This window comes from Montipora capricornis, chromosome 8 (genome assembly GCF_036669925.1).
Source record: "Montipora capricornis isolate CH-2021 chromosome 8, ASM3666992v2, whole genome shotgun sequence".
In the NCBI taxonomy this organism is placed as follows: Eukaryota; Metazoa; Cnidaria; class Anthozoa; order Scleractinia; family Acroporidae; genus Montipora; species Montipora capricornis.
The window spans coordinates 52,478,386-52,498,385 of record NC_090890.1 but is presented as its reverse complement, the minus strand read 5'-3'; the positions used below and the strand labels follow the sequence as shown (position 1 = coordinate 52,498,385).

Genomic DNA, 20,000 nt, shown 5'->3' with positions numbered 1-20,000 from the left:
AAGACGACCGGTGTTATTCTCCTTGTTCAAATGACATACTCAAGTCTTGAATGGACCCGGGTGAATGGATCAGCGTACTGCGACATGATATGCAGTGACATGGCAAACGGTCCAGCTTACCGTACATTGCTTCAGTGACGTTACAAACGGTTCAGAGTGGTGTGAATGGCTTATTTTATCTGCAAATGGTTAATCGTAAAGTGCAATGGTCTAGCGTAACATTGATCAGCTTACCGTAATGTGAAACGGTTTAGCGTTACCCCAAATGGCTTAGCGTGACGACAAATGGTTTGGTAGAAAGTGAAATGGTTTAGTGTTACAGCAAATGGTTTGCGCCAGAACCGCCAAAAAAAAAAAGTGGAATGGACAAGTCAAGATTGAAATAGAATAGTCCACCTGGGGTCTTACGTCACAACCCATACGTCATTCAGATAAATTTTGGCGCGAATTTGCCCGAACGAAGTCCACACAAGAGAAAATGAGGGGACAGTGAGGGAGGCTCCCGGTCCAGCCCTTGGGACATGTCATGTCCACGAAGTTATTTTTAGACGAGCGGAAGTTTTTGTTTTAGCGGAAGTCTGTCTCCCGAGACGTCCGCATGCAGGCCAACCTGGGTCTGATGTTTGAAAGAAAAGCAAAGATCTCATGTAATGGCGGACGAAGAGGACTTAAAAGGGCTAGGTCACGCTATTTCGGGTAATTTTGTTTAATTTTGTTAATTATGAGCTCTAAACGTCAAATTGGCAGAGCAAGAGACTTTCATTTGCAAAATCACAGCCACATAACAACTGAGAATGATTTTCCAGCTTCGTAAATGACATTTTGATATACACTGATATCAATTTGAAAAAAGGTGGGCCGATGTTTTTCAAATTTACCCAAATTCAATCCATTTCAATCCTCTCCAGTTTTGTCCATCCATGTCCCTTCTTGGCTTCCCTGTGTTTTGTTAGCGTTATTCTATAGTTTTGAACAGTTATTTTGATATTTTAGTTAATTCTATGACCATTCGATCAGTGCTGAAATTGCCTAAAATTGCGTGACCTAGCCCCTTTAACGTTTGTCGATGAAAACGACTTTCAGAAACGCGGAAAATCGTTTTTCTGGTCTGATAATTCCAGCTGGGAAATAAGCTTCACTATTTCTGTGGACACGAATGACTCGCTGGCTAACATCAGAGAATTAAACGGAGAACGCGAGTCAAAAACGAATAGCGAGGGCGACAGTTCGTGGCCGTGACGACGACAGCGATGTTAGCGATCAACAGTCGGATGACGATCACACTGAGGAAGCCTCGACATCTTTGGGCAACAGAAAAGAAAAAAGAAATTCCGAGAAAGCCAAAGCAAAAGTGAGCTCTGGCACCCAAAAGGGAAGACGTGCACACCAGCCTTCAGGTTGCCGCAAACTGAAGTATATGAATATGTATGTATGTATGTATGCACAGGTCGGGAACAGCTTATTTCTACCAGTATCGCCTCGTTTACTCGACTTAGCGATCCTTCCAATACTCCGGTAAGAATGTTTACCTATTTTTGCCCAGTTTAGCTTGATTGGTAATTTTTCTACTCCGATCAATTGCCGTGATATCAGAAAATTACTTTCATGTATTTGGATCATTTGAACAAGGAAAATTACACCGGTCGTCTTTGGCACTGACCAATTCTGTGTAGGCTGTGATGATTGCATGATGTAATACACTTCTCCACTTGACCACTCGTTTTTTGGCTGGTCTCTACACAATTTCTGAACTGTATAAACCATTTAATGTTTGGGTATTTCATTTCTCCAAAGGTGACTTGTCCATTTGTGTTTTAAATAACCTGTTTCAAATTCTGATAAACCATTCTACAAAAGACAGTTAGACTAATCCGCACAAGGCTTGTATTTTTGGCGGTGACGGCTGCATAGATGGTCGGAGACCAGTGGAACTAACCAAGGAAAAATGGAACGCCATTTTTCATCAAAAGTCAATTTCCAACCGAACCGAAGTGTTCCATTTACGTTTCGACCGAAATTTCGGTGACATCACAATGAAATGCCCCAGGAAACAAGAATTTTTGTAAATGGAACGGTACGTTTCGGTCGGACCGGACCGATCTGTCAAAGAGGAACACCTCCAGAGGTGGTCCCAAATATTCTGGTCGGACCGAACCGAAACGGACCTTTCCATTTGACTTCAACCGGAAATTTCCGGAAATTTTGGTATAAAGGAAAGCACCCCATATGGTTAGCGCAAACCAGCGATAAATACCAAGGAAACCTATAGCTGTTGATATCTCTTAACCAACGGTTAGCGCTAACCAGGCTTCGAGCAACCGGCCCCTGATCGAGAGATCTGGAAACCGTTACTGACACACACCCAACAACATAATGCGTTAACGAATCAATGAACGCCATCCTGACTGAATGTGACGTCACGGGGTCCCCAGGAATTCGAGCATTTACGTAGGATGAGGTTGTCGTCCATATCTTTCCTTGTGGTGTAATTTTTTGTTCGTTTACGCATATTGTAGTTAACGTTGCAATCATGGGATAGCATCAGCATCTTCACCGGACCGACGTTGTCAATATGTAGCCATTGTATCTGATAGCACTTTTTCGAGGGGAAAGGGAGAAGACAACGAAGGTAAGACTGTCTCCTTTCCACGATTCATCCTTTTGTTAAGGGAAAAATAGGTCCCTCTGGGGACATGTGCTTACGGGAAACGAATTTTACATCATTAACATTGTCTGTGTAATTCTGTATCACGGGCGATCATCATGTAGAAAGAGAGAAAACAAATTATGAGCAAGTCACTTGATGGCATCAGGTATCTTCATTTGCATGATCGCTTACCTCCCGTTTTTCCCGTCGAACTTCGAAAATATCAGACATCTGAGAAATCTATGTTAAATCAATTTCAGCAAAACAAAACAAATGGTCAGTTGATTATGATTTTTTGGCATAAGAGATCTCGACATGACAAAAATATATGCACATCGCATTGGCAAGTGTCAGAGAGCAAGTTGCCTTTGATGACAACTGATGAGATTTTACAAAACGTTTCGAAAATATCAGACATCTTACGAGATTATCAACATGAAAGCTCATTGGAGAGGTTTTATGGGCCTTTTGACTCCGAAGGCTGTTTTTCTACTGAAATCCTACCGTCTTCGTCAACAGGTTTGCCAATCAAATTATCATGCGATTGTTGAAATCTTGCCGTAAATTCTCTAAAATTTCTCTTTTCATAAGGAAAATTGAGAAAGGATAAGGTAACAAGTAGGCTGCAAACACAATAACTGTAAAATGGACATCAATATTATTGTTAAAATTAAATAAAGACCTCATTAGTTTTGTGATATATGCATGCGATCTTACACTCACTCACTCACTCGCTCATCACCCACTCACTCAGACAGACAACCCCGATGACATTGTGCATTACGGCCTAGGCTGTAAGCACAAAAACAGATGGCATTGATTTGGTTATATGTATCACAGACTGGAATGTTCGAAAGTAATTCTTACTCTATAAAGTAACTGTAATGTCACATTGCGTGACGGCGCCAGTTTCTGTAGATTCGCAAGTTAAAAAACTAATGCCTTCAAACTTCCTGTCAAAAATTTTCACATTTACTGGCAATGCTAAAAGAGAAAAGCTAATTAATTTGTAAAAGTATAGTTTACGTACGGGTTTGTAAGTTGAAAGCATGAATACTCTTAGCTGACAGTTGCACTTTCCTGCTGATTTATCCAGCTTTATTGTAAAGAAATTCTCCTCAGCTACTAGCGACTGATTCCAATATTTCCGCTGATGAAGAAAAGTAGACCGCATTTATCTCTTTGTCAAACACAAATATTTTATGAGTCTCTGAAGTAGTGTGTTCATGCCTGAAGCGCGGCAGGTACAAAACACAGGTGACAGGTCATTGTTTGACCAATAGAGGTTTTGCAGGGCAGCCATGTTGCATAGCAGGAACAATAGATTCTTTTTCCTATGGGAATTCTTTCTTATGGAAAACATTTTCGTTGTTTCTGCCATGCAACATAGCTGCCGTGCAAAACCTCTATACTGAAAGTATCCTAAACATTCATAAAAGCTAACCTTTTTAAAGGCCTAATTAGGCCTAAGGTTAGCATTTATGAATGTTTACGATACTTTCTGCATTTGTAAAACAATGACCTGTGACCTGTGTTTTTTACCTGTGCCGCCTGAAGCATGTTGACTCTAACACATTTTGGCAGTTAATTGCAAAAGAATTGGTTGCTGAGAAACTCGTATGCTCAAGTGCACCCAATTGTAATGCATTACAAGCCCTAACCTGCAAAATGTTTACTTCAGTAACTCTTAATTCTGTCAATCACCACCCCCTACTTCCCCTGTAATAATGTCCACGTCCAGCTTTGTCTGCTGTCTATGAAATACACAAAGCACAATAAATGGCATTTCCCATCGAACGGAACAGTGGAAATTTCCTTACCACTTGCTAAATTTTCCAGTTTCCAGTCTCTCATCAGCTCAAAACAATTGCAAATGGTAAGCGCCATCTCGTTGGGGTGGTTTGTTGATTGCGGAAAAACTGTTACCATTATTTACCGGTCATCCCAACCGGTTTATGCGGACAAATTGTTAGCACCCCTAATTTCCACGAAAGTAGAGGTCCAAACATGTTTCTCCCCTAACCGTTTTCTTGTCTGCAGCTTGGGGATTCTACAGGATCTTTACTCGACATTTATCACGATAACATGACAAAATGTATTACATTTACTGTAATGCTAATCATCAACGTTTATTTGACTCAAATCCCACACAAGTACACATTGCGGACCCTTTTTTCTTTTGTATTTCACAATGGTACTTCATTTCTCCAAATTGGTGTAATACAGTGTCCAATGTAATTTTTTTCTATCACCTGTATACATTAATACATGTTCGGACACTTATCATGAATACATTGAGTGACATTGATATTTTTGTAAAATGCTGTACAGGTATAATTATCCATTTGCTCATGGTGCTAATAAAAAAAAACAAGATCATGAAGACTGCAGATCTCGCTATGCAAAGTTTGTTTATTTCAACCACGAGTGTTTGTTTATTTCAGTGCATAAGTGCTGCTAGGTGTGATTGTGAACTAAGCAGAATCCCTGTCAAATGGCAGGAAAATAAGAAGACTTGTCCGAAAATATATTTAGAAAAATGTGGTGAAGTCTTCTGCAATACATTTCTTTAACAAAAGGAGTGCAGTTAGTGGCTTAGAACGTTATCGAAATCATGCAAGCAATTGTAAGTGTTTATTGTTTAGAAAGTTTTGGGTAAAAGTTCATAAGCTTCATTATCATGATATCCCTACAACAATCAAACCAAACAACATGATTTATATCAATTGGATTTACCCGGGTGTACCACCCTGCAGATATTTGCTTGTTCCCAGTCTCCAACTTCCCCTAAGATGGACGCCAAGATCAACATGGCATGGAAGTGTTAAATGATGTGTTTAGTGGGCAAAAGCAAGTACAGTTTCAATCCATTTTAGGTTTTTGGCAAAGAAAATGACGCATTTAACATTCAAGTCTGATCAATGAGTTTATCGCCTGAAAATCGCAGAAAGTGCACCTAAATCCCTGGCCAAACTATGGAAAAAAGTTGGATGGAACGCTCCAACTTTTTCGTTTCAGTGCTAGCGCCATATTTATAAATTTAGCGCCAACTTGAACTTGAATGTTTCGTCAAGGAATGTTGGATAGTGTTTTGTCACTACCTCAACATTTACATCCTACAATGTTGCATGTGGAATCCAATTTTGTTCGATAGTTTTGCCAGGGATTAAGACGCTTCAAATTTTCAAACTTTTCTGGGAGGGCATGCCCCCAGACCCCCCTATCGGGATGGGGCCCCATGTTCATTACTGGACGGCCACTAACAGGATCCTGGCTAAAACCCTGCCAGGGATATAGAAACAAACACTGATCCTGTTATTGATCCCAGGAAAACGATTAAGGCACCTCATAGTCAAGACAATGTGATATTGTTTGGTTCAAATGCAGGTACCCAATGTTGTTTACTTCCCTGATCTACAACCACAGGAATTGCATTACTTCCAGTTCCTCTCTCAACTTGATGAATATCATGAACTTTGGAAAAAAACTGTATTCTGGTTTGTCTAGACTACTGAGGCAAATTTATCTTATGTTAAAGGGGTACTGTCATGCTAAATTAAAAATTTTACTGTTTTTAGGTCAAAACTGAGTCAAAATCTAAATTAGTACTCTAGCTCACACATACATGTATAACATTCCTGACAACTCACTGAGATGATGTGAAATAAAATATGGCACAAGGAGCTCCTCTTATTTAACTTTTGCCGACTTTCAGAGTACAATGTCTCCAAACTTGAAAAACTGGCCAATTTTTTTCAAGTTTCAATCCATTTCCATCCCCTCCATCTTTGGATGTAAGCAACAATGAATGGCTTCAGTGCACTTCAGTGACCATTGGCAACAAAACTACTGCAGTATTTTTTGGTCTTCATTGATGCAAAGATGTCTTCTTGTATTTTGAATTTTGACTAAAATAGCCCCTTTAACATAATTACCCAAGATGGTGACTCTCAGTTTCAACACCAATTATCAACTTCAGTACAGTTCTAGGAACACCGTTAGTATACAAGGAGCTTGTGCCTTACCAGATTTCAATAATTACTGTCTGCCTTTAGCTAAGGCTACATGTATGCAAACTCTGCTGTAATAAAAGTATTATTCATTTCTTCTAACAATACAAAGTAGCACTATAGGAATGTATTATACTCCAGAAGGCAGATTTAAACTATGTGATTCTCTTGCTAGAGACTTGTTTGGCATGCCACGCCCCCAAGGAACATGATTGTATATTGTTGGAACTGCAGACATTGAATGAACCAATCAATTACAGTATTTCCATGCATTGTACACCAATTCAACAGTGTACAGGAACAACCTGTCACAGTTCTCCTGCCCTGATAAATAATGATGCCACCACAATTACGAAATTATAAGTCATGCATTAAGTGATGAGATTAGAACCAATGCTGGTGTGTTGAAATCCTGTTGTGCAGTGTCATTCTACAGTATTTGTTTTTCTATCATCAAACCTTGTGGATACTGGAATTCACAGACTCTAAATTCAATGGCACAACATGAAAGTACCTTTTACCGAGAGAAACTGAATGCTGATATGTGGAAACATCTTACTGTGAATGATTTTTTAAGTACAGTGTAGCCTTCAAATGTATGAAGCTGACATTCACATTACCTTTAACTTGGAAAAGAAGGAAATAGTCTCTTGTACCTCTGCTTGCACCAAATTATTCTTTATTTACAAGTTAATCAAAGACAACATAAAGGACAATGCTGGATTTTTAATGTGGATCTCAGATCATTGTACAAGTTGCATTTTTCAGCTCAATTCAAAAAGTAAAAGTTATTAAGTGCAAATAAGCATTATTGAACATTTTCAGTGACAATCATTTATGGTGATGTGGTGACATTGTGTGTCATACAAAAGAGAGTTACACACAAAGGGAACCTCCCATCAAGAGAAAATATTTGGATCATAAAATTGAAAAGTAAAACTCTCTAGTTCCAAAAAAGAAACAACAGATGTTCTCCAAGAGGTCTTAATGGTATAAATAAAAAATCTTTCAAAAAAACGAATGGTATTGACTAAGAGAAGAGGATGGAATCAAAGACAGTATAAATCACAAGATCTAGAAGAATTTTAGAGAAGATTTTCTCACGTAAAAGATCTAACACAAGCAGCTGAAAAGCTAAGACAAACTGAGAATTCAGGTTTGGATAACTGCATATCTGTTTTTCAAAAGATCAGTGATGGCCCATATTACTGGCAGGTAACAGTTGCAAACACAACAAATTTTGCCTAGTAGGCAGAATATGAAGGTTTACACAAACAATGAACTCCCAGCAGAAGGATCCAAAGGATGAAATACTACCATGTGAATTTATAGACAAATACTGAGTGAGAACAGTGGAGTAAACTTCTAACTGGTTCGACTCGATTTAATAACGTTTATCGGCTGTTGGTAACAACGTACCGTACATGTTTGTGACCCATTAGCCTGGTGTATGGTGCCAATCAAGGATTGCCAGTAGTGGGTCTTTCTTTGTCTCCCTTCGCTTTCATGAGCACTCCTTGACAGGTTTTTACTGCATTCTCCACCATTTTAATGCAACAATTAACCGAAATGCTAGTGCAATTGTATAAAATTAATAATTATAACGTCATCATAAGACAGTTGTCTTTACAGGAACTGTAATTTGGAAGGTCTTTGATATTTTCAACACAGTAGGTTGTCAATCAATGTGGGTGATTTTTATAATATTATTGATTAATTAACGTCACAAACAGGTTTCTATGGCTTGATAGCAAACACTGTCACTTTTTGAGATTGTGTATGTGATTCTGTTTTCCATAATGCATAATGGCTTTACGCAACTTGATGTTGTGACATCGTAAGGAAAGGGAGCAAAATGAAAGCAAAATTAGGTTTTTACATCTTGTTCAACTTCTTCTTTTGTTTGAGTTGTTGCGAAGAAGAAGGCAGAGAGGAATTGTCAAGAGACTTCACCAATTCTGGGTCCGATACATTTTCGAGGAGCAGCAACGGCTGCAGCATAACCAGTATCAAATTATACACCGATCAACTCAAAATTTCAACATCCCTTCCCCAGGCAAACCACTGGGATTTGAACTTTTGAAGATGGGATTGTTCAAATTCCCACCCCCTCGGACCAAAATAGTGTTCAAATGCCCTACCCTGACGTCGGATTTGTCTGTCTGTTCCAAACTTTTGAAGACCTTTTTTGTAAGCCAATTGCTCACAAATGCTATCTCTTCCTTTAAACTCTTCCATCTTGTTCAAACGTGTTTTATGGCTCTTAGCAACTTCAGCAGCAAACGTGACTCTTCCAGTTCAATTTTCCCCACCCCACGCAGGCAAAGGTCAAATTCCCCACTCTCCGGGCACAGAAGATAGTCAAATGCCCAGGGTTTGCCCGGGAAGGGTGGGGGGGGTGGGGGGGGATGTTGAAATTTCGATTTGATCGGCACGTTATAGTGCAGAAACTGGCTCTTCGTGATTGAGAACTTTACTACAGGTATATTTGGCATGCATTGTTTGCGATTATCGATGATTGGTCGGGATGAACATAATAGATGTTTCCATTTACGCAAACTGTTTGCGATCAAGCTATTGGGAGGTACTTGCGATTGTTTGCGATGGAGTTATGCGCATAATTATGGAAACTATGCTTTAATAGCACCCGCGAAATTCTGCATGATTTCACACATGATTAATTGTTCTTAACAGGGTGCAGGAAAACTGTAATCTGCGTTTGCCTCTTCAGTTTTTTTTTTTTTTTTCGGCCTATCATTTTCTAAGGCAGTAAATTCCATAGAATCCGCTCACAGTTTCTGTTTTTGTTAGTTTCTATTCTCTTCTTCTGCCCCATTCATACGAAAAAATTTTCATTTTTGTTCTTATCCAGAACTCCACTGCTTCACAATAATTTATTTACTTGCCCCATTGGCTACTGAAAGCTCAAAACTGAAATTTCACTAGCCTGTGGCAACTGCAAGACAATCATACTACAGTATATATGTCCTGTATCCTGTATGAACTGTATGCATACAGAATTTGAATCTGAAATTTAAACAGCAAGGTTGGGATGATTAATATTGTGGAAGATCATTGATTAGTGAAAAAGTTAGATCTAATCACGAGGTACCAAGTTCTATTATTAATACTTTTTCACCTCTTGAAATTTAGGGACACAGACAAGACAAGTCATGGATCCTTGAATGGTGGCTTTGAGATATATTACATGAAGTTTGTTTCGAGAATATAATGATCATCAAAAGACTTGACAAGATGGTGATCATTAAAAGAATCTTTCAAAGCAATGGAAACATGATGATGGTGTAAAAGTCAAACTAGGAAAACATGGAAGGTACATAGTGAGAGTAAACACTTTATTGATCAAAACAAAAGTTTTGTCCTTTTTGGAGATGTAGTTTACAATGTAGGTGGTGGGAGTGGTTAGCAGGTCTTGGTTTTTAACTCAAACTTGAAGTGGAACATTATTATTCCTTGGAGAAAGTTCATTTTTGTTTTTTTTTAAACAATTTTATTAATTTTACTAGTGCTTTACGTACATTTACACTGTACATGCCAGGGTCATGCAGTCAAATAATCAAATTGAAACTAAAGTGAAATACCGGTACATGGAGGTCAAGTTGAACTGTAATAGGACAATCCGTGCAAGTAAAATTAATTACTATAATGATAGCATTGCTTTTGCCTTGTCATTGGTTGTGAAATATTGTCCTGAGTTACTGAAAACCAAAGCTGCTGCCACATTATTTCAACGATTGGAAGCAACTAGGATTTGTAAAGTAAAGGAATGACTTACATGTAGCAAAAATGCTTCAAGTTAATTCACTCTCTTATTTATTTTAAGTGCCATTTTTATAATCAGCAAAAGTGTGCTTGTGTCATGGGTTAAATTTGTTTCAACTTGTTTAAATATAATAATAATAATAATAATAATAATGATATATTTTTATAGCGCCTTCACTATAAATATTCGATGGCGCTGTTTACAACCGAAATTGGTTGAAGTTAAAAAATTAAATTTATACCTAAAATTATATTACAATAAAATTATATTATCTAAAACCTAATGTAGATAATTAAAAATATATTAATTAGTCTAAGTAAAATCTAAAATGTAATTTTTTGTATATTTATATTTATATAAATGACTGACGCTCATTGATAGGCAAGTCTAAATAAAAATGTCTTGAGTTCTTTTTTAAACTTTTGTAAGTTAGATATTTGTCTGATATTGTCAGGTAAACTGTTCCACAGTACGGGTCCAGATTTGAAGAAAGCCCTGTCTCCAAATGTTTTGCATTAATTTTAGTTTTTGGAACCAACAACTGTTCTTTGTTTCTGAGATGGTAACGTCCTTCCGGCTTCACTCGTATCAGATTTTCCAAATATGAGGGTGCTAGGCCATGAAGAACTTTGAAAACTAGCAGAGTGATCTTAAAGATAACTCGATATTTTATCGGTAGCCAGTGAAGGTCTTTAAGCACTGGTGATATGTGATAGTACTTTGGTAAACGGCATATTAACCAAGCAGCTGCATTTAGAACCCTCTGTAGACGTTGTTGTTGGTATTGCGAGACATCATGCAGTAAGGCATTACAGTAGTCTAAATGGCAGGTCACGAGTGCATGCACCAGGGTCTTACAGGCCTCATCCGTCAAGCATTTTCTTATTTGTCGTAGGTTATAGAGACTGTAGAACGCTTTGCTACATATTTTCCCAATGTGATCGCTCATTTTCATGTGCTGGTCGAAGCATACACCAAGATTTCGTACAGATGTTACGGGTTTAATGATAGCATCGCCGACTGTGACACTGTCCACACTAATCTTAGCCAATTGTTTGCGAGAACCGATGATCATAAATTCGGTTTTGGAGTCATTGATGAAAAGTCGGTTTGATGCCATCCAGTTACATTTGTACGCACATCGGCAATACACGTCTCAATAGTATTAACAGCATTTGCTTGTGAGGTAGGCTTGAATGACACATATAACTGTGTATCATCAGCATACATGTAGGTGTGAATGTTTGTTAGATGTTTACATGTATCAACTACTTTAAATACTAGTCCTGATGCATACATTAGAAACAATACTGGGCCGAGGCAACTGCCCTGAGGTACTCCAGAATTCAACTGAAAACAGTCAGACATATGTTGTTTAATCTTAACCCTTTGTTGTCTCTCATCTAGGTAACAAAGGAGACTAATGTCACGCATGCGCATCATCAATGGCAAATTCAATTTTATTTGCATTGTGATTGGTTGAAAACCTTCGAGACAGTCTTAGAACGCGGGAAGAAAAGATGTCGACGCTGTCGCTAGTTGTAGTTTTTATTGCATTCACTTTCAATGCTATCTATGCACTTGTGGTACAAATACCGAAAGGAGATAGACAAAAGCTAGAAAGACCTCGGCAATTCCTTCTACTTGGGAAAGTCCTTTATCTCGGATGAAACGAAACATGCTTAGATCGGCTGTTTTAGAATGATGCGGTGTGCTCAGACTAGTCAAAGGATTGCGCAAAGTTGGAAAAATCTTACCTTATTCGCAACGCGTATGGTCATGATTGAATGTGCAAATCACAATATTGAATAATGTTACGTATTAAAGTAACTGGAACCGGCATTAAAATTTTCCGCTGTGGTTTTTTCACGTGCGCTTGAAGTGAATGCAAAACAAATTTGCCAGGTTGACGGGATTTGCTTATGGCGCGTCAGTGGTAAATGAGCTGGTAATCCGCTCAAAGGATGTCACAGCTTAAAATTTATCAATGAATGGAGTTAAGGTAAGTAACAGAAAAACATGACAGAAGAATTTCGTTTGTTCTCTCTTTGACGCGAATACATCCTATCCGGACGAAAGAGTCATTTTGCAAAATGTCAATCGGTTTACAGCTTTTTCTGTTTAAACCGAACTCGGTCATTAAGAGTACAGGACTTTTGTCTCCGAAGTTCGTCCACGAAAAACCGTCAACAGTTGATATTTTGTGAGCCAAAGATAAGGTTTGACTAGAGATATTCCCGGTAAAAGTGGCACAGCGAATACTGAACCCCGACGTTTCGACTTCTTCGTTTACCAAAGTGCTTTTCTTCGTCGACGAAACAGTGCTTGTTTTTTCCACCATCAAGTGTTATTTTCTCTGGACTAAGACATCAAAAGTCTCTGTATTGTTAATGTGTGATTTTCATACCGTCTGGACATTTTTTTGTCTTTTCTCCTCTTGAAATGTGAACTACAACCGTGTATATTTGACGCGCAACTGAAATTTTCTTACCCCAAATCAGACAATGGCGTCAGTGTTCACGTTACTTTCGGTCAAATCTCAGCAAATATGTCTTGGTCCAGCGATCGCCATTAGTATGGAAAGCACATATTTGTGAAGAATCAAACTGCTTTGAAAGTTTTCCTTCAAAAGTGGCAGGGCGCACGAAACTGCCCTGTGAAAGTAAACCTAATTGGCACTTTGAGATGCGATGATTCAACTCTATCCAGTTGCAATGCATTCTTAAATGCAATGTACTGCAAGTAAGACTCTTGCTTTTATTGCAACAAATAGTAGTCCCAGCTATTAAAAATTATACTTAATTACATAAAAAATGTTTAGTTAGTGTAGTAATATTTACAAATAAAAATGCCTGCTTACCACAACTTTGCACTGCACTTTTCGATTTGATAAATTTTTTACTTTAAATTTGAGGGAAACTGTAGTAATTGAAATTTTAAAAATATTTACAAACTGTATAGTAAAATTTACATGACAAGTAATTATTGTAAAATATAATTTTGTTCATGATGATTTACATGATAAGTAATTATACATTATATTTGTAAATAATGTATATTTTAAAATTTTCATTCCCTTGTGTGGCTGCCTTGCATGGGTGTGTGTGTCACTATTTGCATCTTTCTGCTTTTGGAATCCCATTTAATAAATAATACAAATATAAAAATTCTTTAAACTTTATATGGTGAATTATTTTACCTTTGTCTGCACATTCAAGTTTTATGAGACATGTGACTGTGTGCAAGGAATGGCAGCAAAAATAAACAAAAACCAGGTCAATTAAACTTTTTGACACACAAAACAGCCATAATATTCAGGTATACCTTCTCTTCAATTTCTTCTGCAAGTTTTTTGCAGTTAGTATAAGTTTTTTTTTTTTTTTTTTTTTTTTGATTAAATGCAATTTTATTTACAGGACGAACACTTACACTACTTACAATACTAAAATTATACTTACATACATTTACATTTACATTTACATTGCACTGCTCATACTTACACTATTTATACCAGGACTAATTACTGGGTTGCCTATGGCAAACCAGTCGAGGTCTGCGTTGATTTCGTCGTTTTTTACTGGGTTGCCTATGGCAAACCAGTTGGAATCTGTGTTTAGTTTCGTGTTTTTTTTATTTTTTTCCGTGTCGGTAAAAGTCTTGCCTGTCACTCCCCTGCTAAGTAGTGGCTTTGTGCATAGAGTCTTGTCTGTGTATTTTGTTAGGTTTGAGGGGGCTGGGGGAATACGTAAATTTCCTTGGTGCACACAGATGAACGTTTAATTATTAAACCCGCAATGGCGTCGAAAGTCGTGGTAACAGGGATGGCGTTTTAGTGGCAAAAATATACCTTTATGAGATCAAGAATGGAACGTCAATTGGAATAACGAAACAGGCGGGGAAAATAAATAACTGGAATCTTAAAAGCGACGAGGGATGGTCTTCGAGAACAATTGCGGTCGGTTATGAGAAAGTGTGTGTTGTTTCTAATCTTATTTTATAAACTGTGCTGGTATGTAGAACACTGACAGTAAGTGGGAAATTGAGTATGGGTGTAAAAGGAATCGAATGTCTTGAATGTATCACAGTGTTTACCGAAGTGGCATCTCATTTGTCTGGCAATTTGCATTTAATTTGCAGTCAAGCTGTACAGTTTTCAGGTAAAAAAATAATTGAAAATGTGACAGTGAAGAATTATTGGAAAGAAAGGTTGTTGTCTATTTTGTGCTTTGGAAAAGGTTCTTTAGGAAAGAGTTCAATCTTGAACTGAAAAATATATTTATTTGCATATCGTATGGTTTGTGAGACGGATTGTTTCTTGTTTGCACGCACGGAATTGGAATAGAAAGGGTTTTTTTTGTCTCCAATAGCAAATATTTTGTTAGTTTCAATAAATTTCATGCTGGAAAAGGTTTTTGTGAGATGTTTCAACTGTTGTGATTCATTGTGCTGTGTAGTATTCGAGTTTAACTAATTTGCATAAGTGAGTTGAAATTTAATACGCATTAAATAAAGATGACAGGAATTTGTAGGCATGATCGTTCTGGCAAATGATTACAGCTGGCGATCGTTTTTAATTAAGGTCAGAAAAAGATTTCAGTATAGTCACTCTTGTGTAAAATGAAGTTATTGTTAACTTGAGAAAACAACAATAGGGTCGTTTATACGAGAGAAAATAAGCCGCGGCTTACTCTGGACGCGGCGTACATAATACGCCAAAGGAACTATTTATACTAGTATAAACTCCCAGGCCAGGATAAGCCGGGGCTTGAGAAAGCTGTGAACGTAGATTTTGCATCATTTATATGGGCTGTTCGCGTTTTATTTTCTCTCGTATAAACGGCCCTTATATGTCTTTAACTTTTTTAAAGAGAGAGATTTCGCGCAAATTTTATTTCAAGCTATTCAGTTGAAATATTATTTCTCGCCATTGGCTTCGTTTGCGTGATCATTTACTGGTGTTGACATTTAGGAGGTAGTTGTTTGGTTCTAAACGAGTAGGAATAAAACGACCAGGAATGAGCGAATTTTAGTGGGTGTGCGATAGCAACACGAGACAGGAGTCGAGAGATTCTAACGATAGACAGATATGATCTAACCCTTCCTGAAGTAACCGAAGGAAGGCAGGCGTTGGTGGTTTGTGTGAGTTTATAGCACTAAGTGGATGGAAGTCGTCATGTTTTGATTGGGCAGCTTCAGAGACGTCCTTCTGAGGAAACAAGTTGTTAAAATAGCTAATTGTGATTGGAGAATTTCGATCCTAAGTATAATAAGTATAATAATGCCTTTTATTGACAGGCAAAACCATATGATTGAGCGTGATCATACCAAATATCATTTGTTTGCGCGATCAAGTTGTGGCGAAGTGTGCAGCCCATGACAGTATGTCGTTTGTGAGCATATTGCTTTTTGTTGTATTAACCTTCTTCCTCGGAACGCTCAAACAACTCACTTATGCACACGCCGTTTGCGGTAGACCCACACTAAAAGATGCTGTTGAGCGATTGTTTTGGCCGGGGTTGGTCCGCAAACTGAAAGAAAGTTTATATGTTGAGAACAAATGTGTACTAAATGAACAAATATGTGAAAATCATGATATGAACTGCACTGAAAACCAAATGCCAAAGGAGAGAAGCACAGAACTGTGAAAGTTTCCTGAAGAAGAAAGTTCCTGATCTTAAAGTTAGTGCTAGCGGTATCGAGCTAGTCGCAGAGATGTACGCCTACCCGGATGCATTTAGTTAAATTTCTGAAAAAGGTGAATTTTCTGTCTATTTGTATTATCATGGCTTTTTGTTTTCTGCTGTTACTGAATCCCTTTGTATTTGGAGCTGTAACGCTACTTCATGTGCAATTACTTGTATCGTTTGCAATTATCCTCACTAGTGGTGTTGTTAGCATTTTTACTGGGTTGCCAAACCCAGTCGGAATCTCGCTTTCATTTCGTGGGTTTTTACTGGGTTGCTAAACCCAGTCGGAATCTGCGTAGCGTTTTTTCCGTGTCGGTAAAAGTCTTGCCTGTCACTCCCCTGCTTAGTGGTGTCTTTGTGCATAGAGTCTACTGTGCGTATTTTGTTAGGTTTGAGGGGGCTGGGGTAATGCGTAGATTTCTCTGGTGCACACGGGAGGACATTTCATTATTAACCTGGAATGGCGTTGAAAGTCATTGTAACGCAAATGAGGTTTTAGTGCATCTTTAAACAAAATATGCCCTTATGGAGCTCAAGAATGGAACGTCAATTGGATAAACAACTTAGGCGATGAAAAATAAATACCTGGAAGTTAAAGTGACGAGTAATGGTCTTCGACAACAATTTCATTTTTCGCCGTTGGATATCAAGTAAGCTTTAGCTTGGTACTATATACAACTCTGAAGTCAAATGGCAATTCTTTTATGGATTTAACAAACACTGAAGGAATCGAACGCCTTGAATGCATCACTGTGTTTACTGAAGTCGCATCTAAGTTGTCCGGCAAGTTACATTCATTTTAAGACTCAACTCACCAAAGGTAAAAACAAATTGGAAATGTGACAGTGAAAACTTATTTGAATGAGAGCTTGTTGTTTCTTTTGTCTTTCATAATTTACCATCAAGGTTCTTTTGAAAAGGGTTTGATGTGAACTGTCAGAAATTAATTTAATTGCATATGCTTTGTGATTGTGTGTTTCGTTTGCACGCACGCAACTGAAATAGGAAGGGTTTTTTTGCCTCTTAATCGCAAATATGTTGTTTGTTTCAATAAATGTTTCGCTGGAAAAGATTTCTGTGAAATTTCCAGCTTTTGCAAACATATCATGTGTAATTTTCGAGCTTAACAAATTTGCATACATGTGTTGAAATGTGATACGGGGAGAATTTTGTGGCAGCGCATAAGTCACGAAAATAAACAGGTCTGTTGGAAGCGTGTTTGAGTCCCAAAATCAGCAAAAAATTGTCGATGAATAATAAAGTAGCTGCTATTTCCAAAATGATGGAATTACCTGGTGATAAATAACCTCGTCTTGGAGAGTAGATTTTTGACTTTGTAGAAACAATGGTGGGCGATTGTGATCTTTCTTTTGAATTCGCTCATTTATTGTCAAACTTTATAACACTTGACAGAAAAAGAAACTTACGAAAACCCGGTATCTTGCCATCATTTGACACAGATGCTTCACTTTAGTAAACTTTAGTATTACAAAGCTGTCAGATGCTCAGAGGGCACGCTTAAACTTGTGGTAAAGAAGTTGTGAGGGAGCTTGAAAATTATCAACATGTCAGCCCAGAAGCGTATGTTTCTCACTTCCCATTTATTTTCTTCAATCTTTTTGGGTTCAGTACTTTGCTAGTAACCACATGTCTTCTCAGGCTATTCACCCAAGACTTCTACCATGGCACTACAATGATAGACAATACCAAAACAATATCGTGCACTGTTAGAGCTACATATTACGCAAGGACAACTTGAATCTCCTGGAAGACAACACACAGCTCAGTTGACATTTTATATGGAATAAATCGCTGTTACTTCACTACCAACGTAAGCAATGCGTGTCTATTTTTTCTAAAGAGGACAGGAATTTCTTCTTTCTACAAATGATTAATTAACAGGCCGGTAACCAGGTTTTTAACCCCAGAAAAGGATCTGTTTCGTCGTACGAATGTGTGAGGACCTGTGAGCCAAAGGGCCTCTGCTGGTAAGACTTCTGGGTGACCCTTTAAATGGTCTTCTTAATGACCCCCCAACTTGAAAAAAATTGTCTGGAACGGTGCACGTACCACAGGCAACCCAGTGTACCCTCACGGAGGGTCTAGTTTATTTTTTTCCGTGTCGGGAAAATTCTTGCCTGTCACTCCCCTGCTAAGTGGTGTGCATAGAGTCTTCTCTGCGTATTTTGTTAGGTTTGAGGGGGCTGGGGTAATGCGTAGCTTGCTCTGCACAATTAACCTGTAATGGCGTCGAAAGTCATTGTAACGCGAATGGCGTTTTAGTATATCCTTAAAGAAATATACCCATATGGAGCTCAAGAATGGAACGTCAAGACAAGCGGTGAAACATAAAGATCTGGAATCTTAAAAGCGACGAGTAATGGACTTCGACAGCGTGAATCTTTCGCCCGTCGAGCCGAAATCAAAATGAGCTGTACTTCTAATATTTTGCCAAGGTGGTGTTACGTACAACACTGAAACCAAATGGAAATTACTCTGGTAAATTACGGGTTCAACAAAGACAGAGAAGGAATCGAATACCACAAGTATATCTGTGATCTCTGTTGTGTGTCTCGCAGTGTTTACTGAAGTCGCATCTATTTATAAATTAAAGTTTGCCTGTTTTTCCGGCAAGTAACATTCATTTTGTACTCAACTCTGCAAAGGTTTAAAAAAATTGGAAATGTGACAGTGAAAAATTATTTGAATGAAAGCTTGTTGTCTCTTTTGTGCTTTATTACTTACGGTCAAGGTTCTTTCGAAAAGGGTTTGATGTGAACTGTCAGAAATTTATTTAATTGCATATGCTTTGTGATTGTGTGTTTCGCTTGCACGCACGCAACTGAAATAGGAAGGGTTTCTTGCCTCTTATAGCAAATATATTGCTTGTTTCAATAAATGTTTCGCTGGAAAATATTTCTGTGAAATTTCAAGCTTTTGTAAATTTATCATGTTGTGTAATTTTCGAGCTTAGCAAATTTGCATACATGTGTTGAAATGTGATACGGGGCGAATTTTTGTGGTAGCGCACAAGTCACGAAAATAAACTGGTCTGTTGGAAGCGTGCTTGAGTATTAACAAAATGACCCCCAAAATCGGCAAAAGAAATATACAACTAAAACCACCCAAAATGTTTTTCGCTGATGGTAACTTTTTATATTCGTGGTTCAAAATTAATGTTGTTTTGATGTCGTAAGTTTTGTTACCGATGGCAAAATATTTTATTCTCGATCGACCGTCCTGAAACTTCCTTTTGCTCTTCTTAAAAACTGTGTATCCATATTTATTTACTTTTACATCAATATTTGTTTTCCATAAAGCAAGCTTACAAAATCTGTATCTTACTTGGTTCGCATTTGATAGCATTAAAATAGAATTTTCGGTCCTATGCTTCTGTTACTGAGTGGTTTTGTTGTAATTGTACTTTTAGCTCAGCACCGGGTAAATCGCACATTGAATTCAGCGGGCGCAGTGATCAAGTTACCGCGGCATGTTTACTCGCGAAACAGTGAAGCATCTGTGTCAAATGATGCCAAGATACCGGGTTTTTGTTTTTGTTCGCTTTCTTTTTCTTTCAATTGTTATAAATTTTGACAAGAAATGTGCGAATTCAACCCTTTGGCTCACAGGTCCTCACACGTTCGTACGACGAAACAGATCTGTCCTTGCGTAATATGTAGCTCTAACAGTGCACGATATTGTTTTGGTATTGTCTATCATTGTAGTGCCATGGTAGAAGTCTTGGGTAAATAGTCTGAAAAGACATGTGGTTTCTAGCAAAGTACTGAACCCAGAAAGATTGAAGAAAATAAATGGGAAGTGAGAAACATTGGCTTCTGGGCTGACATGTTGATAAACTTCTTATCACAACA

At 37.9% G+C, this 20,000-nt stretch overlaps 1 long non-coding RNA gene across 1 annotated transcript in view; it reads left to right on the top strand.

The window, feature by feature from the left end:
- Positions 1–2,443: 2,443 nt before the first annotated feature.
- Positions 2,444–20,000, top strand: part of LOC138060042 (uncharacterized) — a 37,320-nt gene continuing 19,763 nt past the window's right edge. Inside the window, exons 1-2 of the long non-coding RNA XR_011134287.1 lie at positions 2,444–2,629; positions 9,811–9,991. This is a non-coding gene — a long non-coding RNA (uncharacterized lncRNA). The remainder of the gene's footprint in view (positions 2,630–9,810; positions 9,992–20,000) is intronic.